The sequence below is a fragment of the Myotis brandtii genome, unplaced genomic scaffold (assembly GCF_000412655.1).
Source record: "Myotis brandtii unplaced genomic scaffold, ASM41265v1 scaffold115, whole genome shotgun sequence".
Classification (NCBI taxonomy): domain Eukaryota; kingdom Metazoa; phylum Chordata; class Mammalia; order Chiroptera; family Vespertilionidae; genus Myotis; species Myotis brandtii.
The window spans coordinates 2,099,834-2,115,452 of record NW_005353967.1 but is presented as its reverse complement, the minus strand read 5'-3'; the positions used below and the strand labels follow the sequence as shown (position 1 = coordinate 2,115,452).

At 41.7% G+C, this 15,619-nt stretch overlaps 1 protein-coding gene across 5 annotated transcripts in view; it reads left to right on the top strand.

The window, feature by feature from the left end:
• The window catches only part of ADCY2 (adenylate cyclase 2 (brain)), a 281,136-nt gene that overhangs the window by 148,225 nt on the left and 117,292 nt on the right, over nt 1–15,619 (top strand). The window contains exon 1 of one of the 5 annotated variants that reach the window (XM_014548530.1): nt 4,119–4,166. The exons of the other annotated variants lie outside the window; for them this stretch is intronic. The gene's annotated coding sequence lies outside the window, so the exon portion shown is untranslated. Of the gene's footprint in view, nt 1–4,118; nt 4,167–15,619 lie in introns of those variants that run through there. 5 annotated transcript variants of the gene reach the window in all.

Here is a 15,619-nt window from a genome sequence, read left to right as displayed (position 1 = left end):
TGGTAAATATATCAACTTCTGAGTATGGAGAATCTAAGTGTAGGCTTTACTAAACTACTACTATTATATATAAATGCATACATGCAGAGAAAGAGGGGAGATGGAACTATGTATTTTTCTGTTATTCACTTTTTATCTGTGAAGGAATATGAGCTGAAGAACTATAATGTGCAGTACTTCAAGGGAGGGGGACTCGCAGGAAGGCTTGATTACTTGACACCTCTGCATGCTGTGTGTTCCAGGGTTTGGGTCTCCAATTGTTATTTTTCACTTGCTCCCTTGGGTTCTCAACCTTTCTCATGGCTTTAAAACTATCCACACACTGAGGTCTCTACAACTCTGATCAGTCCCCTGAAATCCAGACTCAAAGTTCAATAACCAAGTCCATGTTTTCATTGGAACGTTTAATGAGCATCTTGAACATAACATGATCAAAATGGAACCTTTGATTTCTCCCAAACCTAGTTTTCTTCTGTAAATGATACCCCATTCACCCAGTTGCTCAGGCCAGACCATAGGAGGAACCATCATGGACTCTGACTTTCAGTACACCCAAACCCAAAGACTGTCACCTTCTCCCTTACCACCCTCATTCATGCTACCTGTCTGCTCCCTGGACTACAGCATTAGCAAATTTTCCTTGATCAAAGTATTGTCCCCTACATTTTATCACCACACAAAAACCACACCATCAGATGATGTTGCTCCTCACCTTAACTCCAGAGAATAGAATCTAAATCCCTATCCTTGGTCTATAAGGCCTCAAAAGATCTGGCACTGACTGAGAATTCAACCTTATATTCTACCACTTTTTCAAAGTACTTAAAGGATAAGAAATGGTCAACCAAGAAACTTACGTTAAGAAGATAAATAAAACAAACTCTGTAAATATACACTTGTTCTTCTTTCTTCTCTCAGCTTCTTTAATAAGCATAAAATTATCCTATATAATAAAGAGCTAATATTCAAATGGCCATTGTGCCCTCTCACCGGGGCTGGGGGACCTGAGGCCACACCCTCCACCCGGCGCCAGGCTGGGGAACCTGAGGCTGTGCCCCCACCCTGCAGGGCTTGACGGGGGTGGGGCCAGCCGGGTCTGGTCTAGTGCGATTTCGAGGCACACGTGATGGGTGGGGACTTGACTCTGGGTCCCACAGCGCGCCCCAGACTCTGACAGGAGGGAAATTTTCATATACATTTTACTAATTTTCTTTCATTTCTGACACTTCTATTATAAAGGGCAAATAGCAATATTAAAATATTTCCTTTAATTAATTCCCTTTTAATGTGCATGAATTTCATGGACCAGGCCACTAGTATATAATAATAATTATTATTACAGTGTGTTGTTGACATTTTAACATTTACAGATTTATATGTATACTATGCTATAATACCAATAATTGTATGCAGAAATTATTATTGTGTGCAACAATAATAGCACACAAGGGTAAATAATAAGGGAAAATTGAGAATGTGATCCTAAATTTCATATGCAAACATAAGTGGTCCAGAACAGCCAAAATAATACTGAAAAAGAAAAACAAATTTAAGGATTCATGCTTCCTAATTTCAAAACTTTCTACAAAGCAGTAGTAATCAAAAAAGTGTGATGGTGGCATAAGGATAGAAATATTGATCAATGTAATATAATTGAAAGTCCACAAATAAACCATCACACTTATAGCCAATTGATTTTTGACAAGAGTGCCAAGTTAATTCAATGAGAAAGAATAGTCTTCAATAAATGGTTCTGTGACAATTGAATATCCACATTTAAAATAACACAATTGCACCTGACCAGTGTGGCTCAGTGGTTGAGTGTTGATCTATGAACCAGGAGGTTGTGGTTAGATTCCTGGTATGGAAACATGCCTGGGTTGTGGGCTAGATCCCTAGTGAGGGGCTTGCAGGATGCAGCCAATGATCCTTGCTCATCATTGATGTTTTTCTCTCTCTCTCCCTCTCTCTTCCTCTCTGAAATCAATAAAAATATAATTTAAAATAAATAAAATAACATAGCTGAACCCTTACCTCACACCATATACAGAAAATAACTCAAAATTGTTTTTTAAAAAAACTAAATGTAGGAGCTAAAACTATAAAACTCTTGATAGAAAGCATTGCATAAGTCTTCATGACAGGAGTTAAGCAAGGTTTCTCAGATATGAAACCAAAACCATAACAACAATAGGAAAAATAGATAAATTGGACTTCACTAAAATTGAAATCTTTTGTACTTCACATAACCATCATGAAATGAGAAGGGACTTGTATCTATAATATATAGAGAACCCTTACAAATCAATAATTAAAAACCCAAATACTCCAATTAAAAACAGCGAAAAGGATCTTAATACACATTTCTCCAAATATAGTACACAAATGGTCAATGCACACATAAAAAGATGCTTATCATTTACAATCTTGTTTCTAGTGATCTGTGAGTATAAAAAATTCTTCCTCAATGACAATCATTTCTGTATCTCTGTGTCTTACCCCACCTGATTAAAACAACTCTCTCAGATAGATTTTAAAACTGACCTTCAGTAAGTGGCAGCTGCCATCACTGTTTAGTTGTGGTCTTTTATCATTTGCACAAAGTGAAAATGTATGAAGGTAAATTGATTAACTTAAATTCAGGGATAATAATGCTAGAAATAATGTTTTACAGCATTAACTATATAAGTGGAAAATTAGATTAAAGTAGTTCAAGGGCATTTCCAAAAACATGAAACCCAAAGGTGTCCCCCAAGTGTAAGCCCAGAGTCTGGGCATCCCCTGGCCTGCCTCTCCATGCCCTTGCCCCTTGTCCACTCTCCAGTACAGCTGCTGCTGTTCTAGGTTAAATGATGACTAGAGACTGAAAAACTTCTTTCCCTAAAAAAATTCAGTTCTGTAGAGCCTTGTGGAATAAGAGTCCATATAAAAAGAAAACTGAGAGGACTGCGAAGACATGTTCCCATCCTATATAGTAAAAGGCTAATATGCAAATAGACCAAACAGCGGAACTACCAGTGGCTATGGCACGCACTGACCACCAGGGAGCAGTAGCTCAATGCAGGAGCTGCCCCCTGGTGGTCATTGCACTCCCACAGGGGGAGTGCCACTCAGCCAGAAGCCCTGAGCTGGGCTCATGGCTGGCGAGCACAGCAGTGGTGGCAGAAGCCTCTCCCGCCTCTGTGGCAGCGCTAAGGATGTCTGAAGGCTTAGGCCTGCTCCCCAGGGGGCCTAAGCCATCAGTCGGACAACCCCCGAGGGCTCCCGGACTGTAAGAGGGCACAGACCAGGCTGAGGGACCCCCCTCCGAGTGCACGAATTTTGTGCACTGGACCTCTAGTATATTAATAAAATACTATTGAGCACCTCCCTGAGAACAGAAATCATTCTCTTTTGTCTGTGGGACAGTTGACCAGGGAGAAATGTTTGCATAAAAAATGCTGACAAAGAGTTGCTCTGTGAATAGTGGACCATTCCTTGGTGACATGGCAAAGACAAGACCTGTAGAGGGTAATGGTGTGTAGGCTTCGTCCAGCATCTTTGCAGCCTCATCCCCATTCTGGATCATGGACCTGCCTGGGTGACCAGCATGGGGGCGTCAGCCCAGGCCCCCAGAGTCCTGATTTGAAACCCAACATCAAAGGGTTCTTCTTTAAAGCCATTTTTCTGGCAAGAATATAGAGGGAATGATGTAAAAAGTGCAATTCCTTTAATGACTGCCTCATCTAGTAAATAAATTGCATGTCCATTAATACCCTACCACCTCCACCTCTCATTTCAACCTGCTGAGGTTTCCAGCTCTGAGCAGAAGATATACAAACATTTATCACAGACATAAAAGCTGATCAACAGAACTATAAGAGGTAAAAGTTTTAAATCATTCTCTGATTATAGCTGTGGGCATTTCCATTACCTTTTTCATTAAGTAGTGACATGTATAAAAATATTGAGCTATTTACATTACTGGAGAGGGAAAAATACAGAAAAAGAGAGACTGACTAAAATTGTTATTTCTCCCACAAAATGAAAATCCAGCTTTCAAGTATTAACCATAAATGTTTTTCTGCCCTCGATTATTTTTAAGATGTGGAGATGTGATGAACATTGTAACAACAATATAGATAAATATTCCTTTTATCTACCCGTGAAGGTCGGATACATTTTGGGTATGCTATTCAAAAATTCACATTATGTTTTTTATGTAATTTTTATCAGTGTTGATGGTGAAAAGAAACCTTTGCAGAATGCTCTGCATAACTTCATCTGTTTCTAATACTTTCTTTTATCAGATTAAACCCATTGTTCATATGAAAAGATCAAAGAGGTTGTGTCTGGGTCTCAGGGGCTGATGTGAAGGTAGCTCTTGGGACCCTGATGTTATTCTGTTAAGCATGTGCATGTTAGATGAGGAGGCTGAGGCTTGCAGCAGCTTCTTTAGAAATACCTTGGAATTGTTGCTTCCCTTCCTTTCTAGGAAAAGATCTTCCTTCTTCCCGTAATGTGCCCTGACCACGACCTGCCAACCTTCATTGTTATATAAGCTCTGAAGTGAACTTTGTAGTCAAAGCAATAAACTATTACCCAGAGGGAAAATTTTTTTAAAAAAAAAAGGAAAGGAAAATAAACAAGAAGGAAAGAGATTTTAGAAGTGACAGAAAGGAACTTCCAAGATTCTGGGTCCTTTCCATGTGCCTCTGTGTTGGAACTGATACTGTTTTAATTCCCTTGAGCCCACTATTGCTGTGGGTGTAAACAGGGGAGGGCTGACATTCGAGTGCAGAGTAGTGGTAGCTCTGTTAACAAGGTTTATTTTTTAAACTAAGTATAATTACTAAGAAATTTGGATTTCAAACCCTCTCTCCCTCTCTCTCCCTCCCTCCCTCTCTCCCTCCCTCCCTCTCTCTTTCTCATTTCTGTTTCCCACGACATTTCCCATAAGCCAGGCCTGGAGTGTAGATTCTGGAGCCGGCCAGCTAGGTTTGGGTTTGGCTCTTTTCTGATATATCAGGCAAGTTACTTTTGTTGAAACATCCAAGATGTAAAAAATGGGGATGGTAATCATCTCCATCCCATGTTTCAGCATTGCATGAGGATTAAATTAGCAAAAGGTATTAGGATTTCACTCTTGTCCTGGCACGTAGAGCTCAATAAAAATTGGGGAGTTTATTATTCCTTAGATATTCTAAACCTGCCTGATTATTTAGAACACTTAGATGCTCTCAGAAATATTTGCTGATCAATTCAAGCAAAACTTACCTTAGATAATCTTCTGCAATTGAGACTGATTATTTTCATATGGCTAACGAGTATAAAATATTCTCATGTGGATATTTTCCTATCATGAGAGACATGAGGTTTCAAAAATGACCAATTCTCACCATCACTCAGGATGAATAGATCTTGATTCCTGGGAGAGGAGCCCATTTGTGGGGCAGATTAGGAGTTCAGTTTTGAAGTGTGAGGGTTTGTTATAAATCCAAGGAAAAGTGTTGAGAAGGCAATTGGAGCTATAAGTCTGGAGTTTAGGGTCATGGGCTTGGCCAAGGATGTGCATTTGAGAGTAGTTGGCAGATCCATACTATTTAAGGTCCTGAGATTGGAGTCAGCCATCAAGGGAGCCTGACAATTAGAGTCCAGGGAACAAGGAGGCATCAGCAAAGGGCATGGAGAAGCTTGTTTCCTGCAGCAGGAGTGTGGTGCTCAGAAAGGCAACTGTGTCCATAGTTTCACAAGGAAGGGAAGCAACGAACCATATCCTTACCAACAGCGGTTCTCATGGGGTGGTAGGTTCAACACAAATGAGAGGCGAGGCATCAGGAAAGGGTGCAGGGTTACTCTTTGGGGGAGCTTTGCTGCATAGAGGGCCAAGGAGAAGAAATGGTTCCAGGAGGGTTATTGTAAGCATGGAGAAAGAGCCGCACATGAGTACCCTGTTGAATGATCCAGTAGAGAAGGGAGTATGGATGTTGTAAGAGAGACGTGGATTGCTGGAGCCATATCTTTGCAGGAAGGAAGTCATGGCTTCTATTGTGCATGAGGGTGGAGCTTACACAGGACAGGACCATTCTGGACTTACAGGGGAGTGGGGGATGTCAAGTTCATGGGGATAGGTGCTGGCATGTGCTTATCCTTTCCACTTTTATTGCTTCCTTATGCTGTTTGATTTACACATCTTTGTGCCTCTACACACCCCTGCCACTCACACAGGCTAGAGTGGCAAGATGTGGGCAATCAGTAAACGCTCCTGGAACTGAAAACGTTAATGGTGAGAAAAATGTGATTGCCCAGATACTGACATCAATAGTATCATGAGTAACCTGTGAAGTTTTGAAATAGTGAAAAGTGGGGCCAAACCTAGACACATAGAAACGGTCATTTAGGAAAAGAATCCAAATAAGTGTTGCTTATTGACAGTTGTACTGGGACTATGTGCTGATGAGACATTAATGGCCGAAACATACATGTTTCCCTCAAGTTTTAAAGATCTTGACTCCTGGGAGAGGAGCCCATTTGTGGGGCAGATTAGGAGTTCAGTTTTGAAGTGTGAGGGTTTGTTATAAATCCAAGGAAAAGTGATTTCTAGATCCCTCTTAGGCTTTGAGACTAAGATATGTAGAGACACACCCCTGGGGATTGATACGCCCAGAGAACGCCCCTTGCTGCCATGTTGCAGGAGTCCCAGCCATGTCTCCTGTGTCTCAGAGTGGAACCCAGTGATCCAACAGTAACTGAAAATTGATTGTGTCTAGGGGAGATTCCCCTTTGATGGTGGCTTATTGGGTTGTGTTTCTTTGTTGCTTTTATTATTTTTCTGAGTATTTTAGGACCAATTAATGTAACTATAAGAAAGCTCAGGTCTTAGTTCCAAGAAGTAACTATTTATAAAGTAACTATTTATGCTATTTATAATGATGTTTATCAGGGGTTGGGAATTGTAGAAAAGCAGAGGGAAGCCCCACCCACCTGTATTTGAACCCCACTTGGGAGCTGGGCAGTCTGAGTCCAAGGCTTCCCTCGTCCCCCATGAGCTGTGTCCTGTACACAAAGGATATCTGTGGCCCTGGCTGGTTTGGCTCACTGGATAGAGCATTGGCCTGCGGACTCAAGGGTCCCGGGTTCGATTCCGGTCAAGGGCATGTACCTTGGTTGCAGGCACATCCCCAGTAGGGGGTGTGCAGGAGGCAGCTGATCGATGCTTCTCTCTCATTGATGTTTCTAACTCTCTATCCCTCTCCCTTCCTCTCTGTAAAAAATCAATAAAATATATTTTAAAAACAAAAAAAAAACAAAAAAAAAAAACAAAGGATATCTGTGATGTTACTGTGGACAGCACTTAGAACAGCACCTGACCCAGAGAAAGCTCTCTGCAGGTGTGAGTTGCTATCTTTTGAAAGGCTTTCTTAAATATTTTGCATTGATTAGGTACCAATTCTAAGCTCTTAAGATGTCCAGGCATGTTTAAAGCAAGAGCCATCAGTGGACTCAGAGGAATAAGCACACTGAGAGAATTAATTGGGGAATATAGATAGTTTTGCTCACTAAATAGTAAGACAGTTGAATGAAGGACTATAGGTGGTTGCCAACATTGTTCATCTGTCACATCAAAGTGAATCTGGGATCCACATCATCTAAATAGCCAGGCAGTCAAGCATCCTTTCCCACCTCAGTGCCTGGAGGGCCGGCGTGCCCCCTTCCAGATGGCAGCATTTCGTTACTTCATGACAAAAGCAGGATGGTGCCAGATGTGATGCAGTTCCTTGTGACTCCGCAAGGTGTGATAGGAATCCTTCAGGAGGAGGAATAACAGAGTTCATGGGTCCATGTACAGTGAGGAGGAAGACAAGCACCTGGTTGTATGGTCTTCAGCCTTCTGTGATGGATCTGTCAAATCTGGGACATGTAATAATGACATACACCCAGGGAAGTTGCGGAGGGAGCAGGAGCCCACAGTAGGACTGGATGGGCAAGGCTAGTGGAGAGTTAAAAATCAGTGAGGCTAATTGAGTTTCTGCCTCCTTTGTCGTGTGCCCTTCACTACAGATGCGTGGAGTAAGGTGGAGCCTTCAGGAAAAACAGGAGGAGCTGTGTGCTAGGAGACTCTGCTTTGAATACTCAGTAACGTGGAGGATTGGGCAGGGTTCAGTAAGTCACAGGATGGTGGGCAGTGGTTCCCCATGCCTCCTGTGCCTTCCACCTGTTCCTGTGCTCTGTCTTTACCCCATCTCCCCCATGCACACATGCATACACACACAGCACTTTTTTTTAAACCAATAAGCAAAGTGCTCAATAGAACTATGTTTTTTTTTTAATTTAACTTGATTGTTGAAAGTGTTATATATGCTCTTTTATTCATTTTTTTCCTAAGAAAGAGGATTAATGACCTAAGTTATTGACTCAAGGACCAAACAAAGGCCCACCCTGTGTCTCTGAAAAGACCCCTTGGTGTGAAGCATCCAGGCAGGGCTCAGAGCAAATGTCCAGATGTGCACAACAAGACCTTTGCTCCCTCCGCTAAAAATCAGATGCCAAAATTCCCAACAAATATATTTTCTGCAAAGTCATACGACCCTGCAAAGGGGCAGTTGTGACTATGGTGTGATATAGCTGCCTACAGCCCGCAAGGCCAATAGGAAGAATTGCACATTGTGACATTCAGGGCCCCCAACTCCAGGTGCAGTGACCACCCTGCCTTCCTAGGGTTTCCAGTGGTGAATGTGGGGGTCTCTCACCTTAAACATGAGCCCTCCTCCAGATTTAAAGAGGCAGACTTCAAAGCCTGTCCACCAAGACTTTTCTCAACATAGTGATTTTCAGTTGGACCAGCAAATGCACTGGCCCCACTGGAGGCAAGGCAGAGAGTAGCAGCATTACTTTTTCTCAGGCCTTCTTTCTGTCTGTCTCCAGACTTTCCTCATGAGCAGGTTCCTGTGACCTCTCTTTGTGAGATTTCTCCACTCTTGGACTGTGATGTTCTTCGCCATGTTTACATTGTTCTTTCTAGGACAAGTTTAATTTGCCTTTTTACCCGTGAAGAAAACTGTATTAACTGCAACACTTCTGCTGAGAATACAAAGCTAAGGAACAGAACCATTAGTTATTGTTGATCCTACACATATGAGGCAGGGTTCTCCAGAGAAACAGAACCAATAGAATGTGTGTACATATAGAAAGATTGTTTTGAAAGGAGTGGTACACATGATTATGGAGGCTGGTGAGTCCAAAATCTGCAAGGTGGGCCAGTATTGTGGTTCAGGTCCAAAGGTTGCTGCTGCAGAATCCCTCCTGCTTGGGGAGATTGGTCTTTGTTCTATGTAGGCCATCAACTGATTGGATGAGGCCCACCCACATTATGAAAGGTACTCCGCTTTACTCAAAGTCTACTGACTTCCATGTAAATCTCATCCATAAACACCCTCACAGAAGTTGACATATACAATGAACTATCACACTGAGTTTTTTTGGTGCTTCAGTTTAAACACTAAGATGCATTTTACACAAAGAATCTTTGGAAAATTAGATATTTCAACATGCTAATCACTCAGATTCTGAGATGAAAGAAAGAAGAAATGCCATTGGCATTAACTTTGCAAGGGTTTGCTTGTCAAAATAGGTACCGTTTTCTTCATTCTGCAGCTATTCACCCTGTTCCATTCAGCCAGTCCCAGTTAAATAATGTGTAATTATGTAGCTCTCTCCAACGCAGTGTAATTTAAGATGTGATTTGACATAAACAAAAGTGTCTTCTTTGTGTGTGTGTGTGTGTGTGTGTGTGTGTGTGTGTGTGTTCTATTCAAGAACTTTATAATACCCAGATTACCATACTGTGTTGGGTATGTCATCACTTGCCACCAGCATGGAAATGGAAATGAAAGCAGTCTGGTAAAATTGATACCAAAATCATTGTCATTGCTCTGTAAACGTGCTGAAAACCTCTAGCCATTGGCCTTGAAACCCTCAGCTGTGTGAATTCCAAGAGTTAATCCTCAAGTGTCCATGGCTTGTAACAGGACCCTTGTGGGAGCAGGACACTGAGTTCTAAGGATAAATAAGGCCTCTGCTGTGAACCAGCTCCACCAGAGTGACCCAACGCGCAGGAAACAGTTTCATTCATCTGATCGGCATGCACGAGAACAGGACTTTCTTCAAGTGCTTGGGAGAGTTCCCTTTATATTTAGAATGGTGGCCCCACTGCTCACACTGCCCGGGTGCTCACAGAGAGCCTTCATCCACACCCCCCTGGCTTTCCATTCTGAGGTGGGAAGTTAATTGGATCCAATAGGCCTGCGTAAGCACGGCCCTCAAATGTGGAGCTATTATATAAATGTGAACACTTAACTTCCGTGCCTCCTGTCCTCACTACCCTGTGCTTTTGTGCTCCCAAATCTAGGCTTTTCAACTTGGGCTATGGTAGCTATGGCAACGCAGGAGCAGGTTACAGGGAGAATGGAAGTAGGGTAAGACCCTCTTCAGTATGTGAACCTCCATCATTAGCCACCACTGCTACCCACAGAGCCCAAATACCTGCAGCTCCCAATGCACAGATGTCTCCCTCACACCTCTGTGCCTGTCATCTCTCTTTCTGCTTCCCTCTACCCGTCCCCGACTTCCCATCAACCTGGCTGACACTGTTAGCCTCAACCGAGGTGGCACTGCCAGGGAAGCCACCCCAAGAACAACAGCAGTCCATAGCCCTGCAGAAGGAGTGGTTTGTACTGTCTCTCACAGTATTGCCTATGAAACCCCACACTCACATTTCACACCGATATCAGCTTCCTGCATGTCGGCCATGCCCAGTGACCTGTGTACTCCATGCAACATGAGGGGCCCCAGACACAGCCCCTTCATTGCATTGCCTGTGATCAGAATGAACTGATATACAGACAGAGGTCAAACAGATGGAGATTCAGATGTCCACCTTCATTACTGATGACGCGCTCTGGGAAAGCTTGGCTCAGATGTGACCCCATATGTTATAGGTCAGTTAGCTCCAGTCCCTGGTGGAGCTAAACAGTTGCAGGCACCCCTGCTGGAAAACGTTAGGAGACTGAGGAGCAGATCAAAAGAGATGTGTGGTACCTGAAAGGAAAAGGAGACCAGGGCCTGTACCGAGCATGCTCACATCCTTCCCCTCTAAAGAGTGAGAGGCATGGCTGGGGAAAGGTTGTTAACCTCTAGCTTTGGTCTCTCCTATGTGGGTTAGTCAGGGCTCTTCAGGAAAACACAATCAATAAGGTACATGCCTACAGAGCTATGTGCATTATGGAGGTCAATCTGCTTTACTTAAAATAAACTAATTGTAAATGTTAATAACATCTTTAAAAATACCTTTATGGCAATAGCTAGGTTGGTGTTTGGGCAAACAACCGGTCACCATATTCTTGCCAAGTTGACATATAAAATTAACTGCCATAGCATGGACACAGGCGAGGGAAGTGGGCACAAGGTGAGGAGGCACCCTTCCCCATGCTCTTACTAATAGAGGCAAAATTCAGCACCATAGGTCCTCATAAATATTCACTGCATGAACAACTTTCCCAGATCCCAAAGCAACATATTTTTTAATTTTTTTCTGCTATTTGGGAGCCAGTGCAGGGTAATTTGGGTAGGGAGGTGTAGCTGTAAGCAGCGGGCATTCAAGTAGTTTTAATTATAAAGACTTAAGGGTAAAAGAATTTAACCATGTACCTTGATATATATATTTATATTCTTAAAATATGTTTATTTATGTGTATAATAAAACACATATTAGAGTTAAAGGCCAACAACAATGAAAATAATCTTTTAAATTATTTACTTTTTATTAGTTCAAAAAAAAATTAGGCTTTTTTATTTAATTTTTTTGGTAAGAGCATTATGATGGAATATGCTTCGTTGCTTAAGAAATTTTTGGTTAATACTTTGCAATCTAATGCTTTTAAGTTCCGTGCTTAAGCTCAGTCTATCCTGTCACTTGGTTTAATAGCCAAATTATTCCAATGAGAAAATGTTCCATGATTGGGCCTCTAAATCATGACACTCATTTTCAATCCTATCTCTACTCATGCAGAGGTTTTTTTATGAAATTCAGCTGTAAACTCTCCAACTTTTTCCTGATGTCAGTCAGTTCTTGCAAATCAACGGGAAGCTACTGCATTCTTATTTTTTAGCAGATGGGTTCAATCTGTACTGAATCTTCATTTGGGAGATTTTTCACTGGATTTTAAAATTCCATTTCTAAGAATTATAAGTACACATATATGAGAGTTTTTATATTGTTTTAGCAAGAAGATCACAAGGGAGATTTCTAAATACCTGCTTTTCAAGTGGTTTCTCTATAGCGTGTCTTCTTATTAAAAAAAACATTATTTCTCTCTCATGGTGAAAACAACAATCTTACTTTGAAAAAGATTTGTGAGTGTGTGTGTATTCAAAAATATCTCTTAACTAGTATGATATTAGAAGTTCTTTGTCATGTTAGGAAATATCAACAAATTTGGACTCATTAATTTTGGACAAAATAAGACAAAGAAACAACACTCCTCTTTAAGTTTAATGACGTCATTACTGTGCACAGGATAACCAGAAACTACTGTGTGGTGTGGACGTGCATCACATTCTGGAGTTTTGTACAGATTTACTCTCTATAGAATTAACCACACAGAGAACATTCTAGAGCATGTGCACACCACATGTTGCAATATGCTATGAGTTAATCTACCAGAGAGAGTGCCAGTGCTAGACCTCTGCTCAGGAAGTCTTCTCTTCCAGCCGGTGTGCCCTCTATTGTAGGTGATACGGTCGCCTAAAGAGGGTGCTGTTGCCAATCAAGATATTAAAGAGCTGAATGTCTTTCTTACTTTTAATTTTAAAAGATAGGCATAAATAGAAGTTTTAATTTTTCTTTACACACCCTGTTCTAGAGAAAGCCTTGTTCCCAACCCAACCCAGAAATTATCACAGTACCCTCATTAGGAGCATAGTGTGTCCTTCTTTTATCTAGTTTGGTAAATTTTATTAAATTAATCACATTATAAATAAGTGTTAGTAAAAGCAAGATGAGTAGATGTCAAGCTAATAATTTCCCCTGGAAACTTATCCTGGGTCTGAAGTTCATGCTCTGTAACTCAAGGCTGCATCTGATTAATGTAGCCCAGGATGAAGGCTGAAGAGTAGCACTGTCAGCTGAGAAAACTGGCTCACATGCCCACAGCCGCAACATAAGCTGCATCCCACTTTTGCTCAATGACCCTTCCACAGCCCCAACTCTACCATTGGTGTAAAGTTCATGTCAACACCCATCAGTTTCCTTTCCAAGAAGTTCTAGTCCACTGGTTCCATATCCATGTCTTTATACATAGGTATTAGTTTCCTGTTGCTGCTATAACAAATCACTATAGACTTTATGGTTCAAAACAACCCAAATTTATCATCTTACAGTTTTGAAGACTAGATGTCTAAATGGGTTGGCAGGTCTTATTCCCTCTGAAAGCTGTAGAGGAGGATCTGTTTACTTGTCCTTCCTAGTGTTACACACACACACACACACATAAAAGAAGATAATTTATGGCAGACAGTCTCCATTTGGAGAACTGCTAAATGGAGAAGACAGGAAGATATTATAGGATAGAAAACAAGGAAGAGAAATATAGAAAACATCTGATTTATGGGGGCAACATAGTCAACCTTGTTTGGGGTGAGAAGGAACAAGGAAGTAGGTATAGAGCCCAGAGTTGGCTTGGCGTTTGAGGAACAGCTGACTGGATAGACTATGTTTCTGGTCAAGTAGAGTATTTACAAGGACATGAAAGTTGTCTAAGTTTTGGTCTGCTGAGATGGCACCTCAGGCAGGAGTGGCTCCATTTTGGGCCAAGAAATTTATTTCAAAACTAACTTCTACAGGCTGCCCACAAACCTTGGCTCATGGCCCCTCCTCCTGCTTCAAAGCCAGCAGTGTGCCATCTTCCAGTCCCTCTCTCTCTGCTTCCATTGTCACATCACCTTTTCTCTGTCTTTGCACTTGGCTCCCTCTTTTGAGTCATGTGATTATACTGGGCCCAACTGAATAATCAAAGATAATAACCTCATCCCAAAACTCTTATCTTCATCATATCTACAAAGTTCCTCTCTCCAAGCAAGTTATTCTTTTCACATGTTCTGAGGATTAGGATGCAGATATCTTAGGGAAGCCATTATTAAGTCTACCACACGTGGCCTCATCACTTTTATGAATAACCATCAATCAAGTGGTAATATAAAAGTTGCTGGTCCAGAGTTTACATACACCAAAAGCAAAAGAAAGTGATTGCAGATTTTAGGGATACAATGATGAGGTTAGAAAGATAATAGAACTCCTTAGGCTAGGATATAATTATTTCCCAATCAAGCAAATGTTCAAATTTAATCACAATAAGTCTTCTGGAAGCAAGGGGCCATTGGCAAAGATAACTCTCCCATTCCAAGGCAGAATCACAGCTGAGACTCCTTCCTCCAGCTGTTGCAAGTGCAGAGAACAGCTGCTGCCACCCTACCCCTACCCCGGCCTCCAAGAAGCCTGGTCCCTCCCTTTCCTGCCCTCCCAGCAGACAGATGCCTTATTGCCTCCTGGTGCCCAGCCATCTAGCTGGCAGCCCTGAACCACAGCTGTAGGGCTTTCTGTTCTATTTTTAATTTGTTGTTCTGAGGCCATGGTTGTTTTAATAGCATTTCACATGATTTGGAACACACTTTGCATTAGGTCCAGAAGAGCTTTGCCAAGAATGCTATTCCCTTACCTCCAAAAGCCACTCTGGTTGGACTTGTCTTCCCCAAGACCCCGCTTACCTGGATGACCTTGCTCACTGATCACCTAATAGACAGTGCTTCTTGGTTGTCAGGTCTGAGTAAGGAATCTCCTAAGAATGACGATTTGGGGTTAAGGGCTTCTTAATAACAAAGAGGACAGAAAAGTTCTGAGTACTTTGCCATCCTCAGAAACATAGTCATAAATTTAGCAAGAGAAGGAACATCATGAATCAGGAGGGTGATCACAGATTGTTCATACCTTCTTCTATTTGATGAGTGGTCTCCACATAGACCTTGCTTCTTAGGTCTGCAGTGAAATTTAGGGCAACAGTTCAACACATTCACATATTCAGTTTGAATTAGCAAAATATAACCAAACAGTCTTTAGTATATTAACATATTACACTGGATTAAGTAGATGTTAGAGGCCTAATCGAGTAATCCAAAAGAGTTAAAGTCTACAAATATGTCAGTCTGTTCATCTCTTGATTTTTAGAATCACTAGCAGAATTACTAATGCTACTACTGATAGGCATCTATTAAATGGCTATAAAAGACAGAGTTATATACATAACTTTTAGATTGATACAAATTGAGCCATGACAAGTAAAGATATGCTATATACCAGCACCAACCCATTGCCCAGGTTTTTCATGTGGCAGGAAACATTGTGGGCCTATGAAAGCACTTTCTGCAAAAGACCCCAGCGCTATCACCATTCACTCTGATGTCAGAGTTGGCTCATGTCCTTGGGTGCACTCCCTGTGTTTGGCATCCTGCCATTGCAGTGCCTCATTGTGGAGCTTCTAGACTAGTGCCTGAGGTCCTGGTACCTACCAGGAGACCTCAGGACTGTGCC